The sequence below is a fragment of the Gymnoscopelus braueri genome (genome assembly GCF_963280865.1).
Source record: "Gymnoscopelus braueri genome assembly, chromosome: 6".
NCBI lineage: Eukaryota > Metazoa > Chordata > Actinopteri > Myctophiformes > Myctophidae > Gymnoscopelus > Gymnoscopelus braueri.
This window is the reverse complement of record NC_137607.1, coordinates 3637937-3650028: the sequence shown is the minus strand read 5'-3', so window position 1 is coordinate 3650028 and position 12092 is coordinate 3637937.

The following is a 12092-nucleotide window of genomic DNA, read 5'->3' as shown; positions in this document are numbered from 1 at the left end:
TGGCCTGTGCAATGTACTGCACTTTATTTCTCTCTCTCTCTCTCTCTCTCTCTCTCACACTCACACTCACACACACACACAACACACACACACACACACACACACACACACACACACACACACACACACACACACACACACACACACACACACACACACGGAGAGAGAGAGGGAGAGAATGGGGGTTATAGATAGATAGATAACTATAGTGTGTGTGTGTGTGTGTGTGTGTGTGTGTGTGTGTGTGTGTGTGTGTGTGTGTGTGTGTGTGTGTGTGTGTGTGTGTGTGTGTGTGTGTGTGTGTGTGTGTGTGCGTGTGTGTGTGTGTGTGTGTGTGTTTCAACTTCACCTTTTATATGTAGAACCTTTTACAAAACAGTGCATGTACATATATGTATATATTGGTAGCTTGTATGTAGGCCTATACCATTGCTTAATAAGCAATGCTTATTACTATGTCACTCCCCATAACTAGGCTGGTTTTATTATTAATAACGTGACATTGAGATGACAATGTGATTAAATACACTGTAAATTGAGTGGAAGACTAGACTAGAGCAGTGGTTCGCAAAGTGGGGTCCAGGGACCGCCAGGGCCCCGACTTCTCGAGGGGGTTCCAGGGGGCTCCTATAGCAAAATGCAGCAAAATCAGTTCAACCATTTTATACCTATATTTTACATAAAGAAAGAAAGACATCTGGGATAATCTTCTCTTATGGGGGTCCCTGGCACAAAATATGTTCAGATGGGGGTCCACGGCCAAAAAAATCAACCAGGGGTCCTTGGGGGGGGGGGTCCCAGGGGGTCCCCAGCAAAAGTAGTTACAGCTTCACAATCTTTTCAACCACTTTAACCATATGTTATACTTTGGCTATTCAAAAATAGCAGATATTCAAGCTATTTATATGAGCTTGTAGATATGCTATTTCTTTTTTAATCGTGGACATTAAAATATATATATATTCAAAGATTTGCTCTTAAACTAACATGTTTTACTCACATCTTTGCTTCTGGGGGTCCCTGGCACAAAACATTTTCAGGTAGGGGTCCGCGGCCAAATACATATCAATGTGAGGGTCCTTTACATAAAAAGAGATTGAGAGCCATTGGACTGAAGCAGCGGACTGTGGTTTGTGGAAGTGGGTGTTTGTTGGCTGTTTGTTGGCTGTTTGTTGGGTGTCAGTGAGATTCATGGCTGTTTTCTTCCCTGGGATAAATCTAGAGTGTGAAGTTGACTGAGAGAAGAGCAGATAGTAGATCAGGGAGTCAGGGAGGCTCGGCCCAGAACAGTCCATCAAGATAAGATGAGATCAGGGGTGGATGTACTCAAGATATTTTACTTAAATAAAAGTAGCAATACCACAATATAAAAATACTCTGTTACAAGTAGAAGGCATGTGTTTAAAATGTTACTTGAGTAAAAGTACGAACGTATTGGCATCAACATAATACTTAAAGTACCAAAAGTAAAAGTACTAAAATGTTTGAAAATAGCAGATCTACGTTGTGAGCTTGTAGATCGGCTATTCTCAAATAGCCTAGGTATAACATAGGGCTAAAGTGGTTAATGTATGTCTCATAATGTAATAATGTATATCTGCAAAGTTAACTAGTGACTAAAGTTTTCAAATAATAGTGTAGTAAAAGTACAATATTGGCCTCTGAGATGTAGTGGAGTAGAAGTACAAGTATTGAAAATAGTAAAAAAAAAAATACCACAAAATTGTACTTAAGTACAGTACTTGAGTAAATGTACTTAGTTACGTTACTTTGCACCACTGGATAAGATAAACATTTATTGATCCACATGGGTGTGTGTGTGTGTGTGTGTGTGTGTGTGTGTGTGTGTGTGTGTGTGTGTGTGTGTGTGTGTGTGTGTGTGTGTGTGTGTGTGTGTGTGTGTGTGTGGGGGGGGGGATGTCAGTCATGTAGTGTTTTTCTGCTGCATCAGCTTGGGAATGCTGCCATCTACAGGTAGCTGATAGAGTCAATAAACCATTTCAGATGCAGAACGCAAAGCGATGCTGAAAACACAGGGTTTGTGCCTGGCTGTGTGTCAGCACTCAGAGTCAGCACTGGTCGATAAAGTACTCGACCACAACAGCACTTGAGTCTAAGTGCTGCTACACACCTGGTCAAATATTACTCAACGGCAAGTTGCTCAGTCAAATTTGTACTTGGGTTTAACCAATTAAGACCTGGAACGCATTTGTGTCACTTTTTGATATGAGCTAAAAAGCATTATTTTACACTTTGGCTCTTCAAAAATAGCAGATCTACAAGCTCATACGAGCTTGTAGATCTGCTATTTTTGAAAAATCGAGAAAGTTTGAGCAAATCTTTGAATATATATATATTTTAAGGCGAACATTTGTAACTCAAATCTTTGCTTCTGGGGGTCCCTGGAACAACATATTTTGAGATGGGGGTCCGCAGCCAAATACATATACATTTTGGGGTCCTTGACATTAAAACGTTTGAAAAACATTGACATATCAACATAAGTTTTTTTTAAAAAACTGTTTTTAGAACTGATTTAGTCATCTGGCCTGTCCCAGATGACTTGAAAGGTCTGGATGGTTCATGATATATAGTAGACCACAAGATCAGAGTGTATCTTGGCCCTAGACCAACAGTGGTATTTTTAAATCAGTGATTTGGCAGACAGACAGGGAGGGAGCCATGGTGCAAAGATTTAAGAACTGCAGTAATATGATCCTCTTTGTTTATTAGCAAGGACTCCAGCAGCAGTGTTCTGAATCAACTGCAGTCACCTCATCCACTGCTTCACTTATAGCCTATACTCCATCATAGAAAGGTGTACACATTTACCATTTAAGCAGTGGTGTAAAGTAACTAAGTACATTTACTCAAGTACTGTACTTAAGTACAATTTTGAGGTACTTTTACTTAACTGGAGTATTTCCAACTGTCTATACTTTTACTTCTACTCCACTACATCTCAGAGGCAAATATTTATACTTTTACTCCACTACAATTATTTGAAAACTTTAGTTACTAGTTACTTTTCAGACATAAATTATGACATTATGAAACATACATTAACCACTTAAGCCTTATTTTATACCTAGGCTATTTGAAAATAGCAGATCTACAAGCTCACGACGCGTCGCATCGCGATGCGTTGTGAGCTTGTAGATCAAAAATATTTGTACTTTTACTTTTGGTACTTTAAGTACATTTTGATACCAATACTTTTGTACTTTTGATACTTTAGTAAATTTTGAATTCCAGACTTTCACTTGTAACAGACTACTTCGACATTGCAGTATTGATGCTTTTACTTAAGTAAAACATTTGGTTACTTTTCCCCACCACTGCATTTAAGCCCCACGTCATACTACTGTCGTTCTGCGAAAAGAGCTGATCTACAAGCTCACAAGCTTATAGATCAGTTGTTTTTGGTGACAATTTGGTCAAGGTCACAATCAAGGTCAAGTCAAAAGTAAAAAAAAGAAAAAGAAAAAAAGAATGGAGTGCAGATGTTCATGGAATGTTCTCTGAATGAGTCTTCTTCCCCAAAGAGATGATTCACTTATAGGTTGAGAATGTCCAAGGACACGGTAACAGTCAAGCCCAAGGACACGGTAACAGTCAAGGACACGGTAACAGTCAAGCCCAAGGACACGGTAACAGTCAAGCCCAAGGACACGGTAACAGTCAAACCCAAGGTGGAAATGGCATATCGTCACCTTGCTAAACTAACGGCCTAAGTCATTTTTTGAGGAAAATTATATTTTTGCCAAAGTCAGCTCCTCATGACACCGGCCACCTCTGGTAACATCGTCCATCTCCTAATTGAAAAGGATCATGCTATTCCCGCCCCTTTTAATGGCCTAACTCCCTAGTGTGACTTATAGTCCGTGAGCCAGGACCCCAAAAATGGGGTCATCATTACCATCTGGGGGGATTAATTCTCATAGTGATTTTTGGGTAGGTATACACCCTTAGAGCTAGGAAAAATGTGATAGCCTTGCATCGGTGGTAGCTATCTGTGTGTTATCACTCCTTTTATAACCACAAGCCAAAACACAGTTTTCAAAATCCGAATGAAGCATTCTACTTCAAACTGATGGTTCTCTCTTATTATTGACCCTCTCTCTCTGAAAAATGGTTGGGATAAAGCTCAGACTATATATTGTCCAGAAAGGTTGTTAAAATTTGCATATCTAGAATATTTTTCTATTACAGGCAGTGACAACATAGTGACTATATGTGACATAAGATGTACTTTGGTTTTAATGAAAGATGGAACACAAAGGGTTCCTTTGTAAATTACCTATAGATTTAAAACCATGTTTACATACATAGATTCTAAGGAAATGTATTATGAAATTCAATAAACAGAATATAGTGCAATGGGTAAGAAAATATCCAAAATGGCCACTAAACACACGCCTGGCAATTTTTTACTTTTAATCCGCTTGTCTTAGAATACCTCTGTTTAATACCTCTTTTTTAGGGTTTTCATATGTAGAATCCATTCCTGATGTTATTTTTTTAATATCAGGTCAATCATGTCAAAGGTCAGGTCAAGGTTAAAATTGACCTCTGGGAGAACAACAAATGGAAACAACTTGATGAACATTCATGGTTCACTATTCATGATTTTGTTTTGTGAAAAATGTCATTAACATGTCACAAGAATTGGTATTCATAATAACATGAATGTAAAATGATATAATCTAATGTCAAATATGTATCTTTTGCAACTACATCTGTATTCTCCAACCCACATCCTGTTCTACCTCATCCTTACAAGTATCCTCCTTATTAACATCACTCCTCATCTGTAGCTTGAACATATCATCAGTAACCATCTTCACCAGAGCAGTTACAGTACATCAGTGATGTACTTCTCACTCTCTGTGCCCTAAATTGATATTGCACCATGTCACATAGCTCTGACGGTGGGGTCACCCTTAGCAATGACAGGAACAAGAATATCCTAGATCTCCTATCCAAATTTTGTGACATCAAACGACTTGTCAGGTGGGGCTTGGTGGTCTGCCACTTTCCACAACATCACTTGTAAATAAATGAGCCCACATGTGGTGCAACAGGTTGGTCGGTGTTGGAGGAAGGGCCATTGACTTGTGGCACCCACCTCACCCAGCACATCAGGGTAGCCTGGGAAGTTCCCTGCCAGCAAAGTGTAGTGTACTCTGATCTTGCCTTTGTCATACATATAAGACTGTCCCATCCCAATGCTCCATCTATACTTTACACTGTAGGTCCACCTGATACACCCAATACACAGCATACAACAGGACAAGAACATCAGTGTAATCACTGAGCATGTGTATCACACCCTTTCCAGAGATGGCTGCATCAGGGATATAGGAACTCATAGTGATGTCTGCCTCATCATGACTAAATGCAGTATCTATCGTCAGCACTGAAGGTGTACAACATGCTCAACGGCTTCTGCTTAATGTTCTTACTCTTCATGATGACATCTCATGTGGGTAAAGGACATTACTATTCACAACAGCATGGGGGCAAATTAGCCAAGGATGGGATTGAAGAGATGATCTTTCTGTGTGTGAGGAATCCTACACCCCAATATTTTATGACCAAGACACACCAGTGCTTCAACTCTCCCTCTGTTTCTGCACATTTTGGGGAAGGCTTCAGTCCACTCCACTCACATGCATCATGACAGCATCTTTCCTGATCGTTATGGCAGTCTGCTCCCCAGACTGGTCAGCAGAGACAGTGATCCAGAATCCATCATGGTGCCGACAGACAAGGTCTAGCTTAGCCTCTATGCTATGGCATGGAGCACATGCATCTTCAGCAGGCACTGGGTTAGATATCAAGCACACTGCACATGGCCAGCATGGAAGAAGTGCTTCAGTCATGTGCTTCATGAGAGAAAAGGTGAAGTTAATGTCAATGTGTCTCCCTGCGCATTCAAACTGGTGGATGTGAAGTGTAGGAAGAAGTTGTCCACTGTCAGCCAGTAGGATGGAGATGTGCAGTGTCCAGGTAGGCTACTGCTGTATCTGTTCAAATGTCTTTGGCCAAGTTGATAGAAACCACTTCAGAGTGCTGCTGATACACTCAGGACTGACCACTGAACTTGCCTGTCATGTTCTGCAACCACATGCATTTCCACTTCCAGTGCTGAACCTTGCATCAGTTTTGCAATGCAGCTGAAGAATATAAGATGCTTATATACCTGCAAGGTGTCAACAAACGGCTCCATGTCAATTGTGAGGTGAATAGGGCCTGCTGTACATGTCAACCAGTGACCATATCTGCTGCCTGCTTGGACACCTGGTTGGACGATAAGGTGCGAGAGAGACCTTGACCTGACCTTTAGCACATAGGCCAAAGACTGACCAGCAAGTCAAAATATAACATTAGAAATAGATTCTACACCTATGAATGCCCCCCCCCCCCCCCCCCCCCAGGTCCCCATATGAATCACGTTCACGAAGTTCACAGATTCCCTCACACAACTGCAATATTTTGTTGTTTTTAACATAATTTAGTACAATGGAACATCACCATGGGATGGACACCATCTTTGATTTGGCAATACAAAATTAACTGATGGTAATTTCACTGATTCAGCCATATTTCTTGAACCCTAAGACCTAGTTTTAGACACCAAAACCACCTTTCTAGGTTGAACAGTATCATAAAGCCATTTAAGCTCCTGGCAGTCATATTGGACGCCATCTTGAAAATGATGGCTTTACGAGAAATATAATTTCCTAGATTTTTTTGTATGTTCTTAAGCATGCCTAGACGTACCAGAACCAATTGAAAAACCTTTTGTATATTTTTTTGGGGGGGGGTTAATAGTATGTTTTCATATATTGACCCATGTAATTTTCGCCTAGTGTTATAACATAAAATGCATGATAGCACCCATAAAGCTACCATTGGTGCAAGGCTATCACATATTTTCTAACTCTAGACATGCATACCTTGACAAAAATCACTATGAGCATTAATCCCCTCAGATGGTAATGACCAACCCCCCTGGCTCACGGACTATTAGGCAAAAATAGGCCTTTTTTTGGGCCTAAGTCACTTGTTTTTGTGATTTAGGCTTTGGACTTAGGCCAAAATCATTTGATTAAATTCATAGTCATAATTTGTTATAAACGTTTTGGGTAAAATGATTAAGAAATATCCTATAGTTTTGTTTTGGATCAGTTTTTAATTTTTCCTGAAAAACTTTTAAAAATGACTTTAGTTTAGCAAGGCGACGATATTCAGTGCCTGTTGGGCAAAAACTTATTATCTCCATATTTTTATGGATTTCTTTTTGGTAAATTAACACCCTACTTGATCATACTACAGCGTCATACAAAAGCATCAAATAGTAGCAGATCTACAAGCTCAAAACGCGCCGCGAGCTTGTAGATCTGCTACTATTTGATGCTTTTGAATTTTAATGGTGAAAAGTAACAGTTTGGGACATATGAGGTTTCCACCCGACAGAGACCATGACATACAGTATGTTATATTGTTGTTGTCAGGCAGAAACCTTGTATCTCCATATTTCAACTTGTATGTGTTTTTTCCTCATGTATTAATGCCTATAGATGGGTTTCCCGTTTGTAAACATTGAGGATGATGCGCGCGCAGTGGAGGGAAGAGCCTGTAGAGGGCGCTATTACCCGCAGCATCTCTGGCCACTGTACATTGATAAAATAAATGGTCTTCACCGGGTTTAATGAAAGTAGATTAAATGATGCAGTTTGTAATATCTTCTTTACTCAATAAAAATGATTTGTCGGAAGTTGGATCTGTCTGTATATAATAGCAGCATTATGCCTATTCTGCCTATAATAGCAGCATTATGCCTATCTAAATCCCGAAAATAACAATAGAGTGAATGGCACTTCCGGGTCGTTCTACCTCCCGCATGCGCAGAATGCACACTCTGCTCTGTGATGACGTCGCGCGGAAACCCATCTATACTTCACTGTACAAGAGTGTCCCACAAAAACAGTCGATCTACATCTGATCATTCTGCTATTTGGGAAACAATTGAAACATGCAAATATAAGCGGTTAAGTGTGTCAGTGGGATTCATAAATATTGAACCAATGTATTAAAGTGTTAATAAGAGCTTGTGACTAAATAATAACTATATTAGATCCATTGGAACACAGTTTCTTTTTTCCATTTCCTGAAAAGTTAAGGTTTTGGTCAAAGCAGCAACAGTCCAAGATGTTGTGGTTTTCGCTGCATCAGCTTGGATATGCTGCCATCTACAGGTAGCTAATAAAAGTACCGTTACAGTAAATGCAGAAATGCTGAAAGGTAAAGCAACAACATGGCCTGCTTTGCCACAATCTAATTGTAGCCTATAATAATTATGAAAATAATTCATATGCTGTCAAAGTCCCCTTTGACAGCTAGCCCTGTAGCCTAATCCAAAAAGTGTGATTGTTAATTCCTGTATGTTTTTAACACCATTTAATCAAATACTATGATTTGAAATAAAAGTGTTGCATTTTCACGACTTAAACTCACTACACTGTCCATTCCATTCCATCCATCCCGCAGCCTGTGTGTGTGTGTGTGTGTGTGTGTGTGTGTGTGTGTGTGTGTGTGTGTGTGTGTGTGTGTGTGTGTGTGTGTGTGTGTGTGTGTGTGTGTGTGTGTGTGTGTGTGTGTCAATCATCTGAAAAACCCAGACAAAAACATTAATTCATATTGTCCACCGTCCAATCAAGCTCCCTTTGCTTGTCATATGGAATGGAATGGAAAACGTATTTGCCTCATCAGCAACAATTATGCAGCCATGGCGAAGAAAGGGAACTTGGTTTGTCACTTTCTGACAAACCACAAATCATTTGACAAGCCTTTAAATCCATCTACGTGCACTTTGAACGTGCCTTAAGAAAAAACCGACTGAAATGTCAGCCATATACAGTATGTATATTTTTATAATACATGAAACTGGATAAAGTGCTGTCATCAGTATTTTATATATTTGTCTAGTCAGCAACAACTGATGGCGCAGAAAGGGAACTTTGAAAGACACTTTTTTAAAGGAGTAGTTCACCCAAATAATTACTTATTTTCTATAAACACACACACACACACACACACACACACACACACACACACACACACACACACACACACACACACACACACACACACACACACACACACACACACACACACACACACACACACACACACACACACACACACACGTGTGTAGTGCCAGTGGAAACCGGCAGTAACCCAACACTTCCATTTCAAGCCATATAGCCTTTGTTTGTCTGGTGATAAAATCATATTTGAAGGAACTAACAATCACACTTTGCAAGATCACAGAAAATTTGAATTGCAGATTTGCAGAGGTGTGGGATGGATGGATGGATGGATGGATGAATGGACAGTGTAGTGAGTTTAGGCAGTGAAAATGCAACACTTTAATTTCAAATCATAGTATTTGATTAAATTATGTTAAAAACATACAGGAATTATCAATCACACTTTTGGGATTAGGCTACAGGGCTAGCTGTCAAAGGGGACTAAACTACCTGCTGTGTATGTAAGCTGCCGTTGTTCTCAAACACATAGGTAGACATATCTGTTGACCCTCTTCTGAAAAAGATAGTTGAGAAGTGTTCTCAACTAAGTGCACACTGCCTTGTGCTTCGTCTCTCTCCATAATAAATATACATTAACTCTAAACTGTTTAAGGGTATTTATCTCTCTCTCTCATTTAGTTATTTAAAATCCATTAAACAAGTTGGTTTGGTGGAAAATGGCTCATTTATGTCAGTGGTTCTCAAAGGGGAATCCCGGTACCACAAAAAAAAGGGGAAAAGCTAATCTACAAGCTCACAACGCATTGTGAGATTGTAGATCCATTTAACTATATTATATACTTATTATTATTAATATTATTGCCTATGACATGCCCAAAATATGGTCGCCAGGTTTGAAGTGGATTATTTAACCACACTTCCACCAGATAGAAGGTAATCCAATGACAGAATGTGCTGTATTATAAGAATGATTTTCAGATCATAGGTTTCTCTCTCCCCACTTACGGCACCACATCTTTTCAAATGGGGGTCCGCAGCCTAGCAGGTATCGATTGGGGGTCCATGACAAAGTCCTTAGACCAGGGGTCTTCAACGTTTTTCAGGCCAAGGGCCCTTTGCTGAGAGAGAGATGAAGCAGGGACCCCCCACCACTACATATTGGATTCATGTTAAATGTGTGTTTTCATACAACTTAAAGGAGTAGTTCACCCGAAAAATTATTTACTTTCTATCAATTACACAATCCCATTTTGTTTTTGTCGCATTCCTGAGCCAATAATTTGATGACGGGCGGAGTCGACTCAAAGAGTGTCCTACCGAGTCTCCTACTGACCGATGACCCGGTCATCAAATCATTGGCTCAGGAATGCGACAAAAGAAAATGGACATGAATTCAAGGCTTCATCAGGGTGTATCATTGATAGAAAATAACAATTTTGGGGGGAACTACTCCTTTTAACCCTGTTTAAACTTGACCTTTGGCTCGGTACTTGGTCTGCTCTTTTCCCCCCTGTACACTAAACCTCTTCACCGAAAATAGCCGATCTAATTTAATTGCAGAAGTACTAGCTTGTAGATCTGCTATTTTCGGCTACTGTTCCCCTCAGAATATAGGGATGCGAGGGTTCAAGTGGTTAATGTAAAAATACAAAAACAAAGTCCCTATCACACAAAGATCCCCCCCCCCTTCAGTATCTTTGAGGACCCCCTGCCTTAGACTACAGCAGCAGGTAGCTGGAAGCTGCATAACTCTGCATTAAGCCAAGTTTAAAATGCATGCATCTTTTTGCAGTGGGTTAAATATCTTCTGTGTATTACTTATTGTTGTGACTTAAAACTGTTACTTAGTGTTAATTTGCTGGTGTGAAGTTGATGCCATGGCAAATATTATAACTCTATGCGTGAGATAGATGAATCAGATGATCATTGATCAAGCACCAATGGAGCTGTACTACACACCTTCTCCAGCAGATGGCGGCAAGCTTCAAATCAACGTGACAAATCGTCTACCCGGAAGCAGCGTTGCCATGTCCGCTTATTATAAGCGACTTAGGGCTTGTTTTTCTGTAAAGTTGCTTGCAAATATTGGTGGTTGTAGTTTTTTGGGCTTGTTTCTAAAGTGTACTTGCTTATTTAGGCTTGTTTCCGAATTTTAAAAAACAGTGGTTCTCGAATATTTTCATGATTTGTTTTTGTTCCAGGAAGCATTCATTTTGCGTTGTTATAATGTTTTAAAAATATTATATTCCACATTTTATTGCAAGAGTTTTTGAAAATAGCCAATCTACAAGCTCACGTAGATCGACTATTTTCCAGATAGCCAATGCAAAGAGCTCATGTGGCCTAGTTGTTTCTTTTGGCCTTGTTTCCCTAGACCTGGTTGCTTATTTCTCTCACAAAATATGGCAACAGTGCTTCTCCACCAGGTGGAAGCAAGCTTCAAATCAACACCATGCGTGACACATCGTCCACCCTAGCCCTGTTTCTGTTTTTTGAAAATCTTACACAACCAGTACATCTACATAATCGTTCAAATTTCAAATATAAAGTGATGATCCTACGGACAGAAATCTTACAAGTTAAAGCGCCTGGGTCTAAGTACCCGCATCTTCCGTATTGTTCAATAAAAAGCTGTTCAATCCGATTGCTGGCCATTTGTCCCGAATTTTCTCCATATGCTTTCAACTACGCGACCCTATCGGTTGGGAGGTGTATTGCACTCTGATGCATTAATACAAAATAAAACAATGGCTGCCAATTGGATTAAAATGCTTTTTATTGAACAATACGGAAGATACGGGTACTTAGACCCAGGCGCTTTAACTTTTAACATCCGTGGCCGCGGGTTCAGCACTTTATATTTTAAATCTGAATGTTTATGTAGATGTACGGGTTGTAAATGTAAAATCTTCAAAAAACAGGAACAAGTAGCGCCATGACGCTTGTGGCAGACGAGCGTCATGTGAGCCGTGGCTACGTCCACCCGGAAGTAGTTTGAGTTCTTTGTTTGTTATTGTTTGAGCGTTAGTTTGG